Source organism: Acanthochromis polyacanthus, chromosome 15 (genome assembly GCF_021347895.1).
Source record: "Acanthochromis polyacanthus isolate Apoly-LR-REF ecotype Palm Island chromosome 15, KAUST_Apoly_ChrSc, whole genome shotgun sequence".
Classification (NCBI taxonomy): Eukaryota; Metazoa; Chordata; class Actinopteri; family Pomacentridae; genus Acanthochromis; species Acanthochromis polyacanthus.
Window position 1 is genome coordinate 39,378,630 of NC_067127.1, and position 11,997 is coordinate 39,390,626.

At 44.6% G+C, this 11,997-nt stretch overlaps 1 long non-coding RNA gene and 1 other non-coding gene across 2 annotated transcripts; one reads left to right on the forward strand and one right to left on the reverse strand.

Moving 5' to 3' along the window:
* Nucleotides 1-8,859: 8,859 nt before the first annotated feature.
* On the reverse strand, nt 8,860-9,747 carry LOC127537623 (uncharacterized). The gene is made up of 2 exons (XR_007947350.1): nt 9,554-9,747; nt 8,860-9,468 (listed from the first exon to the last, which is right to left on the reverse strand). It is a non-coding gene; the product is annotated as an uncharacterized LOC127537623 (long non-coding RNA).
* Nucleotides 9,748-10,814: 1,067 nt separating this feature from the next.
* On the forward strand, nt 10,815-10,887 carry trnak-cuu (transfer RNA lysine (anticodon CUU)). Its single transcript has one exon. It is a non-coding gene; the product is annotated as a tRNA-Lys (tRNA).
* Nucleotides 10,888-11,997: the final 1,110 nt, after the last annotated feature.

Genomic DNA, 11,997 nt, shown 5'->3' on the forward strand with positions numbered 1-11,997 from the left:
AGCCTCCCCGGGAAAGTCTACTCTAGGGGGCTGGAAAGGAGGCTCCAACCGATTGTCGAACCTCGGATTCAGGAGCAGCAGTGCGGATTCCGTCTCGAACGCTGAACAGTAGACCAGCTCTTTACTCTTGCGGAGCTGCTGAGGGGGTCATGGGAGTTCGACCTACCAGTCGACGTGTGTTTTGTAGATCTGGAGAAGGCCTACCACCGTGTCCCCCGAGGGGCTCTGTGGGAGGCACTGCAGGAGTATGGGGCACCGGGCTCGTTGATACGAGCCATTCGGTCCCTGTATAACCAAAGTGAGAGCTGTGTCCGCATACTCGGCACAAAGTCAAACTCGCTTGGAGTACAGCCACTGCTCCTTCATGTCGAAAGGAGTCAGCTGAGGTGGTTTCGCCATCTCATTCGGATGCCTCGGGGGAGACTTCCTCTGGGTGAAGACCCAGGTCAGACTCAGAACACGCTGGAGGGATTATGTATCTCATCTGGCCTGGGAACGCCTCGGGATCCCCCACGAAGAGCTGGAAAGCATCGCTGGGGGTAGGGACGTCTGGAACGACCTGCTTTGCCTGCTGCCTCCGCGACCCAGCCCCAGATAAGCAGAGGAAAATGGATGGATGGATGGACTTTGCAAAAGTGAACCAAATACACACCAAGCAATACTCAGTGAGTATCTGCACAATTTGAGAATGGGCTTTGAAGGCCTATATAAAGGCCCAAAAAAGGCCACCATTGTTAGTCCAGTGAACAGCATCAAGCCGCATCTATCACATGAACAACGTCTCCGGGCACTGGGTATGGTGTATGCCGGTTTGAGCTACAGTGATGTAGCCAGGCGTATGGGCTGTTCCCAACCCACAATCAGAAGCCTGGTCCAAAGCATGCGCCGACGGATTGCTGCCTGCATCCAAGCAGATGGAGGCCATACTCGGTATTGACTGTTGTGACTTTGTGTTTGACAGGTGCCATTTTCTTTTGTGAAATTCTTTATTTTGAAATCATTCTTGAAACTTTAGATTTTTGTTTCTGTATGCCAATATGCTAAACAAATGATTCATATGAAGAAAATCCAGTTTCAGGCTTCAAAATAAAAATTATGTTGAAAAATATGGTCTCAAAGTTTTTAGTGACTGTCAGTGGATGATCTCTTCTCCTTACCGTATTTTCACGACCAAAAGGCGCACTGTACCAAAAGGCGCAGTCTCAGTTATGTGTGCCATTACTGTATTTAAAACACACATAAGGCGCACCTGATTATATGGCGAGGGTTTTATATACAATCCACGCCCACACTTCCCCCTTTAACGTTCTCATGGTGTCCTCTACTACGTCGGCCTTACAACACACACAGAAGCATACAAGTGTGCGTTTTTAAAAATAGAGCCGGAGCAAAACTGAGTTTGGTTGTGCTTTATTTAAGTATTGATTACAAAGTACTAACATTTTTTTAATCATCAATAGGCGCTGGCATGGTAAAACACAGATAAAACAAGCACACAAGTGTGCGTATTTAAAAATAGAGCGGGAGCAAAACTGAGTTTGGTATTCACATTTTTTTTTTTACCGGTAATCGTCATCAATCAAACCCATGGAAGTCCTCATCCTCTGTTTCTGAATTGAACAGCTGCGCTAAACCTCCATTAAACATGCCAGGTTCACTTTCTTCACTGTCAGAGTCACTTTCCGTGCCGTGCGGCGCTTCGGAAATGATGCCGGCTTTTGCGAAAGCTCGAACAACAGTGCCAGCAGACACGTTAGCCCAAGCATCTACAATCCATTGTCAAACTGTGGCGTAACTCGCCCGGCGCTGCCTTCCACTCTTAGTGAAACTGTGGTCTCCATCGGTCATCCATCGCTCCCACGCCGCTCGCAGCCTTACTTTGAACGGCCGGTTCACACCGATGTCCAGCAGTTGGAGTTCCTTTGTCAGGCCTCCCGGAATGACAGCAAGCTCAGAGTTCATTTGCTTCACTTGTTTTTTCACATCGGCTGTGAGATGGGCACGCATAGAGTCACAGATCAACAGCGATGGTGATGCGTGGAAAAAACCACCTGGTCTACGTCCGCCTTACAACAACAACAACACACACAGGACGCACTGCACCATAGGGCGCGCCGCACAATTTGAAGAAAATCTAAGACTTTTATGTGCGCCTTATAGTCGTGAAAATACGGTAATCCATTTGAAAGGAGAACATTGGTGGAAAAACTCAAAATGAAACAGCGAGGCCCAGATCAACCTAATATCAAAATAAGTCAACACACCAGCGAGAAAAGTAAATTTTATACAAGAGGCTTCTCTCGTAATTGGTACAAGAGGAAGGCTTGGCTAGCTGGATGCAATCATGCAAATGCTTTATATTGCTTCCCATGTTTGCTCTATAAAACGGCTGGAACAGACACGGCATGGACTGTTTCAGGAGTAAGAGATATGAAACATTTATCTGAGAAAATAAAGAAACTCGAGAGTAGGAGGGCACATATGGAGAACATCGTTAAGCTAACGATGCTCGGTAAGGCTAACATCACGACGCAGCTCGATGAAGAGATGAAGAGTGACACACTTACACACTGAACTGTTCTGAAGTGGCCTCCAATGAGCCCTGATCTGAATTCTACTGAACATCTGTGGAAGCAGCTGAAACATGCAGTCTGGAGAAGGACAGCCTTCACACCTGAGACAGTTGGAGCAGTTTGCTCACCAGGAGTCCACACGTGCAGAAGTCTCACTGAGAGTTACACAAATCACCTGACTGCAGTGACTGGTTTAAAAGGTTATACAACAAAATATTAAGTTAAGGGTACCATCATTTTTGTCCAGGTCTGTTTCATATTCATGCAAAGTAATCTTCAACAGAAGAGTACTGTCTGTCTGTAAACACACATTTATTGCCTTGACCAGATTTTTCTTTGTATAAAGTTGACTTTAGCACATCATCCAGCAATGTATTGCACTGAGTAATTTTTGGATATTTTGTCTCAATCAGGGATCTCAAACTCATTCCACAAAGGGCCGGCATGGCTGCAGGTTTTTGTTCCAACTAAGCAGCATCACACCAGTCCTGACTGAGTAAAACGTCATCAGCATATAATGCTATCTTATGAGTGGTCTTGCCTAAAGTAATGCCGTGTATTTCCTGACTATTCCTGATTTGTTCCGCTAGTGGCTCCAGAGTGAGGGCAAAAAGGAGGTGGGAGAGCGGGCAGCCCTGTCTTGTCCCTCTACCGAGCGGAAAGGGAGATACACGCATGCCATTAGTTAAGACACAGGTTTCTGATGAATGATAAATGAGTTTTATCCAGTTTATAATAATGGGGATGGCATGACTCAGTGGGTAGAGTGGCCGTCTTCTAACGGGAAGGTTGCCGGTTTGATCCTCAGCCCGTTGTGCTCATGTCGAGGCGTCCCTGAGCAAGACACTGAACCCCTAATTGCTCCTGATGGGTCGTGGTTAGTGCCTTGCATGGCAGCTTCCGCCTTTAGTGTATGAATGGGTAAATGTGATGCATCATGTAAAGCGCTATATAAATGTGACCATTTATTTATAAACGCTTCCCCTCATCCAAATCTGCCCAAAACATCCCACATAAACTTCCACTCCACTCTGTCGAACGCCTTTTCCGCATCCTATGATATAGCTAGTGCCCGGTGTTGTGTCTCTGAGGAGTACTGTACTACATTAAGAAGCCTTCTCACATTAGAACTTGATAACCACCACAACTCTACTCATTGGTGCTTTCCCACTTTGAAGAGTGCGAATAGCCTCCAGTACCTCTTCCCTGGTAATCGGCCCATTCAGAATTTCCTGTTGTTCTTCCATAAGAGAAGGGAGACTAATTTGATCCAGAAAGTTTTCCTTAGTTGCTCTGATGTATTGCATTCGGTGGAGTATAACTTGTGGTAGAACTGTCTCACAATGTTTTTGATTTTTTCCGACTTATAAAATTTCTCTCCATTACTATATTTAAGTGATGATATTACATTAATGGCGTTTCTGCCGTTTGCCAGGCAGGCAAGAAGGCGGCCAGGCTTGTTGCCATGTTCATATAGCCTCTGTCTGGCCAAAAGGATAGAAGCCTCTGCCTTGCTTGTTAAGAGTTAAGCGCCAATCTTGCTTCTTCTAAGTTTTTGAAGTTATGTTTAGATGGAGACTCTTTAAATTTTTTCTCTAAATCTTGAATTGACTATTCTAATTCTAATTGTTTCCTAATTGTTTGTTTTTTATGAGCTGCTGTGTAAGATATAATTGCCCCCTCATAAACCCATTAGCAGTTTCCCATAATAGGGAGGGATTTACATCTGGCATGTTGTTTGTTGCGATAAAAAGTTCTCATTGTTTCTCTAGGAAAACCAAAAATGGGGGGCTACTTAAAAGAGACGAATTAAGTCTCCAGTGGCGTCAGAAGGGATTGAGATAGGGTGGGTATATCGTCATAGATACTGGGTTATGATCTGAGAATGTACATATTCCAATTGAGCATGCTTCAACTCTATCTCCTACCTCTCTAGATACTAGAAAATAATCAATTATTGATAGAGATTGGTGGGGATGGGAGTAGAAAGTGTAGTCTTTTGTCATTGGATTTACAATTCTCCAAATATCAAAGAGACCCAGATCTGCATTTAGCTCTTTTAGCCTTGGAGTCTTTTTGATATAAAAGCGGATTTTGATGGAGACTGGTCGACACTAGCATCCTGAACACAGTTAAAGTCTACTCCGAATACTGTGAAGGGGGCTAAACGTGAGGATGCCGCTGCAAGCAGCCTAGAAAAGAAAGAAGGCTCAAATGCACTGGGGCCATAGATAGAGCCAATGAGGATATGCTCCCCAAAAAGGAAACCTGAGATAATAACATAACATCCTCCATCATCCTTAATAACCTCCTCCAGAGTAAATGGTAGCTTCTTATGGATGAGAATGGCTATTCCTCTACTAAGTGAACTGAAAGAAGAATAGAACACCTGTCCCACCCAGCCTCTCCTTAATTTTATGTTCTCCAAATCTGACAAATGTGTTTCTTGTAGAAGGACAATTTGTGCATTCTCTCTCTTTTGTAAGGAAATAATCTTCTGTCTTTTCACCACATGGCCGACCCCCTTGACGTTTAAAGAAATAATCTTAATGTCACTCATGTTGTTGAATGAAAATGAGACAACCCAATAATGCAAAGGCCGGATTACATTTGAGGATGTGAGCAGAAAAGTAATAGTAATAATGATATATAATGATAACATATATAAATTCATCATGGTAGAACGGTGGCAAAGAGGTAGTATTACAGATCAGAGCACTGTAAACAAAAAATCTGCCCCTGAACAATGGGCACTGAACACTGAAAAAAACCTCAGTGGGTCTGAGAAAGAATGAAAAACACAGCCATAATAACGAGGTTTGTGGAACAGTTACAAGCGGTTGCATGACGCTGAAAGTGTAGGTAGCACCCAAGAAGAGCAACAATGTCAGTCTCTTCATGAGACTCTCACTCCCATGACCCAGACAAATTCACAACAAAAATCCCACATACAGTATTTAAAGAAAGATTCTGTCAGACCCCTTGCCCCTCATGAGTCATGATGCAATAGCCACAGCTCAGAGTTACAGACATCCCCTTTTTAAACAAACTAATCTTAATTCAGCTTTTAGCCTTTTTAGTTAAAGTAGTATCTGTTACAGCCTTAACCTAACACATAAGTGCAGGATGACAATATTAGTTAGATATTTTTCAAGCTTAACATGTACTGTTAGGTCCTAACTTCAGTACAGTAGTTCAAACTGAAATTGTCAGGTTACATCTCATCACAAATTATACTGCGTATTTACCCAATGGTAACACATAGTTCATGGCAGCCCATCCACAAATGCCTGCACAGCTCGGGGGGACTGGAAAGCATGTTTCTCTCCATTGTACGTGAGGCTTAGGATGGCAGGGAACCGCATAACAAAGTGAATGTTGAGACCAATTAGACGTTCACACACCTTATGAAAGCTGCGCCATTTCTCCTTCACTGGAGCTGAGAAATCCTGTTGAATGTACAGCTTCTGTCCCTCGTGTCAGCTGTTGTCACTCTCTCAATGCAGCCACGATCAGCTATTTATCGCTGGGGTTGTGCAGCTTGATAATGACGGGTCTAGGGCGGTCGCTGCGAGCGGGACCGACCCCTCTGTGCGCCCGGTCGATTTTAATTATGCCCCGCTTAGTAATATTTTGGGCAGCCAGCATTGAAAGAAAGCAACAGGTTGCTCACCCTCAACTCCTTCCTTTAAGCCGATGACCCTGATATTGTCCAGTCTCGTCCTGTTCTCCATGTCGTTCACTTTTTCAGTGAGAATGTGCAATTTCTTCTCGACTTCCCGGAGCTTGTTTTCGGTGGTACCTAACATGTCCTCCAGTGTGGACACTCGACTCTCAGCTTCATCCAGTCTCTTATTTTTGCCTTCCACCCAAGATGTCAAAGTCTCCAATGCTTTCGTAAATGTGGCCAGCTTCTCCTCTAACATATTGCCGACGCTCTCAGTAACTTCCTGAGCTAGCTATGAATAGCTGCTAGCACCTGAACAGTCATCTTGCACCTCAGTGTTCGGTCGACCCCTCGTAGTTTGTTGAGATTTACCTGGATTCTCGGGTGGAACCAAGCCACTTTCCTTGCTTGTCATCATTGGGAAGATTAGGGCAGTCAGTAATGTAAAAAAGTCTCAGTCTGTGGTGGGAAAAATCAAAGTTATGGTCGATGGAAGCGGGAGCTCAGCGCCAGTCCAACTTCTCAGCTCAGTGACGTCATCATCCCCCGTCAGTGCTTCTGAAATTTACATTCTGATCACAACTTAGTCACAAGCAAAAAGGATCGTCATCGAAAAATTTCAAGAATAGCGTCAGCAGGTGTGAACGCAGGCTCTACATATGTATAGCTGGGGCCTGTTTCATGGAGCAGGTTCAAGAAACTCTGAGTTTCTTCCGCAACTCTGAGTTGATCTACTCTGAGATAGAAAACTCTGAGTTTTTGGTTTCACAACGGCTGATATGAGTTGGGTTAATTAACTCGGAGTAGGTTGACCCGGAGTTAAGCGCGTGCACCGCAACTCTGAAAAGACAGCATCAATGGAACCCCGATTCGACGAGTCACCATGGAAACGGGGAAGCAAAAGGCTGCGTTTTTGAAATGGAATTTTTAACGCGCTCATATGGCGAGTTTGAACACGTTTTTAGAAAGAAGTGCAACACCGCTGCAGCTGCAAAAGAGAGAGAGACGGCGTGGAGAACAGCCCGGATCAATGCGTAAGTTTAAATGTAGTCCTTTGTAATCGTAATAATATTACAGGGAAAAAACTGTCTGAATGGTAGAACATTAAGTTATTTCATTTAGGGGAAATCCCGCTGGGGAGAAGCTTAAGATGAAATATGAAAACATCGTTCAAACAGGTCAGACCTCGGCATTATTTCATGGAGGTACTTCATGTTGTGTCACGATCTGAGGAGGGCTGGACCCGAGCAGAGAGCCACACCACCAAGGCTGGTTGGAATGAAGTGTTTTATTGCTGGGGGGTGAAATGGTGGCTTGGTGGGGGAAAACCAGGGTGCAGGAGCGGGGGGTTCCAGGCAGGGACAGAAGGGGTCCAAGTAGGAGTGGGGGTCCAGGCAGGAGTGGGGGATCCAGGCAGAAATGGGGGGTCCAGGCAGGGGAAACCGGTGATGACTGGTCTGGGGAGAGCCGGAGGGGAAGGAGAATGGCAGGGATCCCGGACAGCTGAACTGTGTGGAGGCAGGAAAAACAACATAAGAAAACAAGGTAAGAACTCAAAACAGATTTTGTGAGAGGCAAGAGAGTGAACTGAACTGTGTGGTTCTTGTTCAATACTCTGGCAGGGAGTGGAAGGCTGAGCCGGTACTTATTGTTGAGGTGAGTCATTAGTGAGATGATCGTCAGCTGTCCGGGAGCCGTGGAGGTGGTTGATTGCCTGAGTGGAGTCAGCTGAGAAGCTCGACTCCACTCAGGCACCGAGCTGTAGGGGAAGATACAGGGCAGAGGAGCGGATGGGAGACAGGCAAGGCAGAGGAGAAGGGAGCTGTGACATGTTGATCATGTTTTACATTGTAAAGTAGCCTAAAAATTAAGTGGCTGTTTGACTGTGCAGTTGTTTTATCCACACATAGCCTAAATGTCTGCATCCATATCATGTCCTGTTAAATAATTAAGCCTATTTAAACATAGACTTCTGCTCAGCCAACAGAAAGCAGATGCCTGTAAAACGGTGGAATAAAAGGTCATGGATGCATATATATATATATATATATGATTATTTAGTTCTCTTTTGTGTCTTTTTTGTCTTTTGGCCCCTTCACACCACAACAGACCTTGTAACTGTAAGTAGGCAACACTCCAAAGATTTATCCAAATGGTAGTTTAAGTTTTATACAGAGCTATGTTACTGATAGTTCTCTTCTCATTCACATTCTGGGTGGAATATAGAGTGTGACATTTAGCCTACACTGAAGTGTTGCACATTCTCATCCTTTTTAACAGAGCATGGCTGGACAGCAGCAGGATGGTTCCTCAGCTTCCACTGCACAGACTGACACAGTGAGATGGATGTTCAGGAAACACCAGAGCTTCATTCTGTGGAATTCATGTACAACTGTATAATTGAATGTCCTCTATGTATTCCCAGTTATCAGTAAAACAGATTTACAAACTGCATTTGCTGAGAAAAATCCAAAAAACAGATTAGGAGGGCAGATCTGTAAACTGAAATACTGGAGCACAAGTTAGAGGTGGTGATGGTCACAGGAGAATTATGTTAACTACTGGAACATGAACTGAACTGTTTATTTCTAGGAAATAAAGAAGACCAAATGAAATGTGTTTCATGTCTTTATTTGCTGTGGTGGTGATGATGGAGACTTAAACTCTAAAGTGATTCTTGCATACGGTGTCTCTGACTGCTCTGCTGTCCTGGATAGCTGCAGGTGGATGGGCTCATCATCTGGGTCTTCAGTTTGTAGGGCAGGGTGTTGCTCTCCTCTAATAGTGGTAATATTATGAAGAACAACACATGCCACAGTAATATCACAGGCCCTCTCAGGGGTCACCCTGAGGAGACGTAGGCTCTGGAAACGGGCTTTCAGCAGGCCTATGGTCATCTCCACCCGGGCTCTGGTCCTGCAGTGAGTCCGGTTGAAGTTCTGTTGGGGGCCTGGTTCAGGGTCAGGGTATGAGGTCATCAGCCTGGGTTGTCATGGTAACCCCTGTCATCCAGCAGAAGGCCATCAAACTCTCCTGTAATGTATAGTGGATACATCAGAGCATATTAAAGGAGGGAGACAAGAGAATTCTATTGTGAAAATCTTTATGCTGCTGACCACGCTGCAGTCTGTTGCTCAGGTTAGACTCTCCATAAATCCTGGAGTCATGAACAGACCCAGACCACTTGGCCTCCACATTAGAAATGATGTATGCAGCATCACATATGATCTGGACAGTGCAGAGAATGACAGATGTTGAACTATGATGCAGTCTTTAACATTTAGAAACAGTAGTCAGTCTACCTGTAGCCTACCTGCACATTTATGCTGTGAATGGACTTCCTGTTCATGATGTGAGGGAGCTGTGATGGGGATGTGTGTGCATCTATGCAGCCAATCACACTGGGAAATCCTAAAAGAAATTAAAATGACTGATCCCAGTCTGAGGCTGCAGCACAATGTCATTAACAGAATATGATTTAAAATGAATGTAACAGATCTCTGCATCATTCACCTGCAATCCTGTGGATCCTCCTTGATGCTCTGACAGGTTTATGTCCAGGAAAACCACAATGATGGTAAAAGTCGTTTCAGAGCCAGGAAAACTTTTCTGACTGTCCTCCATACAGTTGTCTTACTCTGCATCTCTGACATCATATAAAAACTTCCATTTGCAAAGAACCGCAGCGCAACACACAATATCTGCTGGATGTGAGAGCATGACTGGTTGGTAATGTAAATGTAAGGATTAGGTTGTTTATGTAGATTATGGACTTGAAACGATTACGAAACGGTGCCGCTCAAACCGATAATTGTCCGGAAATGCGAGAACATTTATGCTCGGTCTGATAACAATCTACCGACGAATATTTAATGATCTGTGCAGTAATGCTGCTCCTTTATCCACTGGATCGTTAATAAAAGCTGTTCTACGCCAAAACTCGCTCGCTTACTGACTGAATGAATGAGGAAATGAAACAGCGTGTGGCTGAAAGAGGGCGGAGACGGAGAGAAACTGGAGGTTTTCTCAGATAAACCTGCTGGTGACCAGGTTAGAGTCATAGAGTCTGTTACTGCGGTAACTGACCGAGAGTTGAAGTTACCCCTCTTTGTGAAACAGGCTACAGTTACCCCTCTGTCTCAGGGTTAAGTTACCTCGCTTCGTGAAACGGAAAACTGAGTTTCCCTCATTTCAGGGTTAAGAAACTCAGAGTTTTCAGTGAACCTGCTTCGTGAAACAGGCCCCTGGTAAGTAGATTTGTGAGGTAGTTTTACCACTCGGTAGACCATGTCCTCCAATACGGTAAAGGTGGTATTAGCGTTCACCTCTACATCTCCCATCACATTTTGATATATTGCTTTGCTCTCAGGGTCTGACTGCTGGGCGCTCCACACTGCCTCAATAGTAACAGGCAGTTCTCTGGAAGAGTTTGGCATGGCAGATGCAAGAGTAGCACAAATGGAGTTGTGGGTGGATTCTCCATCACCACTTGGAGCCCCAGACAAGGCATCTGGGATTGTTATATTTTCCTTTCCTTTTTCTTGACAGTGAAAGTAAATTCCTGGCATCTCGGTGCCTGGCGAGCTCAGTTGGTAGAGCATGAGACTCTTAATCTCAGGGTTGTGGGTTCGAGCCCCACGTTGGGCACATTTTACTGGTTCAACTAAAGAATAGAACAGAATAGAATCACTTCATTCATCCCCGAAGGGAAATTCAGTACTGTTGCACCCTATGAAGGTTCAATGTTTAAACCATACCAACTCAAATATCACAATCCTTTCGTACAACAAATACAGATGTGAATACAAGTTTACAATAGAAAACACCAAATATTTGTTATATCAACCAGTCTGGGTTTTCTTTAGCCTGTTTTGTCTCGAGTCCGACTCGTTCAACATAAATACTCCACTCTGGGTTTTCCAACCAATCCAACAAAGAAGAATCCAAACAAGAAAGCGGGTTACGGCTGTTCTTTCCGTTCCAAAAAAAAGTACTCCAAAGAAAAGCGCTGCCGTTTGGTTTGGCTGCTTCTGCTAACTCTAAAATGTCTCAGGTGTCAACAAAAAGCATCAAATGTTCTGCTGCTGGCTGCAAGAGTGAACACAAGAGTCTTCATGTGGTTCCAGCATCTGAGGAACTGCAGATCTAGTGAATTACTTTCATGCATGATCCAATCCTTTCTCAAGCATTGGCATCTGTATACTTCTGTTCTGCCACTGCAGGCATCTTCACAGCCCCTGTAAAGAGACGTTACCACCTCAGGTTCACTGGGTGTGTTGGAAACTCTGGGACCCTGAATGCAGCACTGCTTCAGAACAGCATTACGTTTGCAATCTACAACCCTCTGTGCACGCACAGCAGAGGATCCAACGGCATGATGCTAATCCTGGAGAAAAGCAAGCAGTTCTGGATCACACTCTGGCCAAACAGTGTTGTCTTTGACCAGAGTCGGCTCACAGCCTTCAGCCACTTCCTTGCCTTTCCCAAGTAGCTGGAGCATGACACACCTGCAGCTGCTGTGGAGACGATGGAAGAGGTCAGATCTCCTCCTCACAAGACAGAAATTAAAGTCTTGTTTCATAGGAACAAACAATGAGGAAATAATGAGAAACCTGAAGTGGTTTTTGATTTTTAAAAGCATGTTGCTGCCATTAGAATTAATAAAGATGAACCAGTAACCAGTTTTTCAACCTCGAATGTTTTGAGCTGCCCCAAACAAGAACAGCCCGTTCATTTCTGCTGTTCAATTGTGGTTTT